The 4165-nt window shown below is 37.7% G+C and overlaps 1 long non-coding RNA gene across 1 annotated transcript; it reads left to right on the top strand.

Annotated features, from left to right (window-relative positions):
* The first annotated feature begins 232 nt into the window (after nucleotides 1-232).
* Nucleotides 233-3927, top strand: LOC110011506. The gene is made up of 2 exons (XR_002286525.1): nucleotides 233-458; nucleotides 3622-3927. It is a non-coding gene; the product is annotated as an uncharacterized LOC110011506 (long non-coding RNA).
* The last annotated feature ends 238 nt before the right edge of the window (nucleotides 3928-4165 follow it).

Here is a 4165-nt window from a genome sequence, read left to right as displayed (position 1 = left end):
TTTTTTTTTTTATTTTTCGTCCTTAATTTTGATGTTATTTCGTTCTTTGTCTCATCTGAAATATGAATCTTGAAGTTTATTCTTTTTTTATAAAATCTATCTTTGTTTCTGTCTTAAATTTTTTAATCCTATGTGGAAAAAAAAGATGAAATTCAAACCAATTGATTTTTTAATAAATCATTTTTCTTTTTTGGCTAAATATTTTTTTAAAAGTTGCTGCCCCCAAATTTTCTTTTTTGACTAACCTAAATCTGCAAATTGCAACTCTCTACGAGGATGTCTCTTCTCTTTCTTTCTCGCCAGTGCGCTGCCACAACAACTCACCGGTGTACCGTTGATCAACAACTCGCCAATATGCTGCCGAAGTTCAAAGATTTTTTGCTCCCCTCCTCGGAGTTGAAAGAAGGGGATTGCACTGTTAGTTGTGGGTGAAGGAAAAGAGCATATCAAACAAAAAGGTTGGCTTCTCTTTTGCTTAGTTTTGCCGGTAAAATTCCGTCTTCATTTTTTCTTTTTTCCTTCTTTTTTACCTTTTTGATCTAAGTACTTAGGGCCAGTAGTTTAATATTGAAATGGATTTGTGATTTCTACATTTACAAATCGCAAAATTAATGTTTAATGTTGTTGAAAAGAGCAGAATGTCTTTGTTTAATGTTTGTTGCTAACAAACAAATTAACATTTTTATATCTTACTTAATTTCAGTAAAATGATGAAGGAAATCCAAAAACTAAATGATCTGCCATTGTTAGCATTTTTGGTGTGCTAGGACTGATAGAGTGACTATCTTTGCTAAATGTTCATGCAGCATCTTGACTTATTCTGCTAAAGTTTTTGTAGTAGTTTATGGGTGTGAATATCTTGTCAACGCTACTAGATTGACACCAAGGATCAAAGGAAATCGTTGTTATATTCTGGTTTTAGGTAGGCAATATCTTACTGTTTTCATATGTGTGGTTATAGTCCATGGCCTTGTATTATTCGGGTTGCTGAGAGATAATTATTTGAGCTTCTACAATCAATTGTGATGTGGTTCGGATTCTGAATAAGGGATGAGACGGGAAATTTACCCTTTACACAGCAACACAATCAGATAAAATTAAAATTTAGTGAGAAAATTTTTCGGGATAGGATGTAATGAGTCGCCAAATCAATGAATAGTAACCTTCTTCTAAAAAATAATATATTGAGTATTTATAGTGGTGTTGAGAGTTATGCAGTGTGCTAGAGTGTATGTATTCATTGTGTGGCTTACATAGTAAGAAAAATACTTTTCAACCCTTGTAAATAAACATGTATTACCAACATCTACATCATATAGCCCTACTCTTGGATGAAATATTTAATTTTCGGTGTAGTAATTTGTTCGAGAATAAACAATTTTCTAAGAGAAAAAGACTTGAGTTTAATACATGGGAGTGGGTGGGTGGGAAGTCATTAATTGTTCTCCACCCATCTACCTCACTATGTTTGTTTCCTCTCCCATTCCATTTGCCACATTCCCTCCTCTTCAAATGGCAAGTAAAAGTAATTCTTCCACCCTCTCTAGTTTAGTTTTTTCTTGTAGTTGCTTTGTATTGTATTTTCCCTTCGGATTAATTGAAATGTGGAACGGGGAGGATTTTGGTGGTGCTCGGCTAGGGAATGGGGGGCTGGAGAGGTGCGGCCTTCCGGAAGGGGGGTTAGCTTGGGGGTGTGGTCCCCCTTTCCTCGTGCGGGGTTGGGGACGAAGGGGATGCGAATATTTTCCTCATGTTGAGTATTCTACAGCTAATAATGCGTGGCGTGACTTCCCTCCATATCTAGAAGGTTATTCACCCGATCACATTGCCGCGATTATGCGTTTGCCTAAGTGCTTCTTTTAACTCAGTTGAGAATTTAGAGGACATATATGATTTTGAGTCTAACAACTTCATTGGGTCTAGGCCTAGCGAACAAGTGGATGAAGTCGTGTCTGTTAGCTAAGGTGGGGATGTTAATGAGGAGTGGGGCAAGAGTGAAAATGAGGAAGTTGGGAATGAGGAGGACAAAAGTGAGGGGGTTGAAAGTGAGAGTGAGGAGGCCGAAGCTTATGAGGTGTTGGGTCGATCGAGTATTGTTTTAGTGTCGGGAGTTGATGATGGGAGGCGTCTGGGTATTCAATGGTGTCATGAACCACGGGGTCGTGTGTTGGATGTTGGGCACATGCGATAGTATTCTTACTCGAGAACAGCTTGTGGTTCTGCCTGGAGGATTAGGTACCCTCCTGACGGGTGTTTCACTATTTATGCTGCTTTCTTTGACTGCGGGTTTTCTGTTCCTCCTCACTCCTTGTCACGATATGGTATTTGTGTTAGCCAGCTTATGCCGAATTCCTTTATGTGGTTTGAAGGGTGGTGACATCGCCTTCGAGAGTTGGGGCCTCCCTAACTCTAGAAGGCTTTCACGCCTTGTGTGCTATCTGCCGAGTGGCTGAGTTGTCTTCTTCTACTGACGATGCAAGATATTTCTGCTTCTGTCCACGCAAGGCGGGTAGATTCTTGGGCTGGTCTGTTTCCTCTAAAGGTCCCTGGAAGGAAAAAATTTTGTACGGTATAGACGATGGTTAGGGGTTGGCCTTGAAGTGGAGTAGTTCGCCCATCAAGATCGCTCATCTTAAGGAGTTAGGGAAAGTCCGTGATGATTTTATGGTAGCGGGGTTATTTGGCCACATGCTTGACATTATTTCCCATTTCACATTCACTTGGAATCATTTTGTGATGTTGTCTTTCATATATTTTTCTTAGATGTGTTAGGATTTTGTTTGAATATTGCATTTTCCTTAAATCGTTTGGTCTTCTACGTTGTATGATGTATATGTTGATAATATATATTTATTTACAAGGTTAAAAAGCTATTTTTTTACTATTTAAGCCACACAACAAATACATATACCCTACCATACTACATAACTCTCAACACCACTATAAATACTAAAGATATTATTTTTTAAAAATAAGGTTACTATTCATTGATTTGACCATTCATTACATCCGTTCCTAAAAAATTCTCTCACAATCCCTTATTCAAAATTAGGACCACATCAATTGATATCTTATAGCTTTACTCCATGACATGGAAGTTCTATGTAAAACAGCTCTACCATTGCGAATGTCAGTTATTACTAATCTATGCAAATTTCATGAAATGAATTTGCTTCTCAAGCCCTCTTTATGCCTTGACCTCTTCTAGTCTCCAGTGTCTTCCAAATGTTGATCTCTATTAATATAGTTCATCCTTTTCTTTTAGGGGGAGGGGGGGAATCAGAATGCTTCAAATGGTACCTGATACTTGTTGAGATTCTTGTTGTAAAGATGCCGATTTGTGCAGGCAATTTCTTTGTGTTTTGATTGTCAATGGGCTTACCAAAGCCAAAATTTTGCCTGTCTCAAATCCTCCATAGTTGGAGGACTGTGCCCTTGCACTTTCCTCTGTCATGCAAATTCCTTGTTCCTTCACAAGCTTGTATACCTGCATTGCTTTCTTTAAACATTAGGAAATGTCAACTTTTTTTAGTTACTTTATTTATGTCTTTTATTATGATATTCTTTTTCTAGACTAGGGACTGCTTTCATGAAAATTACTCATGTCCTGCTACTTCATAGATGATAAATACAAATGAATAGATAGACAAATCTCTTGATGAGAATGGGCAGCTCAAGTTCAAGCTGAATTCTTCAGTCACCAGCAAGGAAACGCCAGAATTCGAACACTTGTCCATTTAGTCTTATCTTTGTGTAATTCTCTTTGTATTAAAATCGTTTGTCACACTTTTATTAGTAATTTCACATCTTATCTGTTGAAGGTCGTCTTCTTCATTTCTTTCCCGCTTGTACAGAACATTATTAGAGGAGCTTTAATGCTCAAGTTTTGAATGAGAACTTCGGTACAATTCCATGTACTTTTTGCTGCATCTCTTTCTTCTGTGGTGAGTTTAACATGGTATTAAAGCCATCCTTATGATAATCTTTGCATATCTAAGTGTGATTGATGAGTCTATTTTATCTATCTTTATGTGAATTAATTTGCCATGGCAAGCTCTACGAATGCAGCTCCGGTTACTTCTGTTACTACTGGTGCTGGTTCCGAAAATTAGACTGGAAATCCGAGGATTCAGATAGTGGATCATCCAGGAATTGACGTCTATAG

The sequence above is a fragment of the Sesamum indicum genome, unplaced genomic scaffold, assembly GCF_000512975.1.
Source record: "Sesamum indicum cultivar Zhongzhi No. 13 unplaced genomic scaffold, S_indicum_v1.0 C00725, whole genome shotgun sequence".
NCBI lineage: Eukaryota > Viridiplantae > Streptophyta > Magnoliopsida > Lamiales > Pedaliaceae > Sesamum > Sesamum indicum.
The sequence above is the reverse complement of the archived record's forward strand: the minus strand, read 5'-3'. Positions and strand labels throughout refer to the sequence as shown.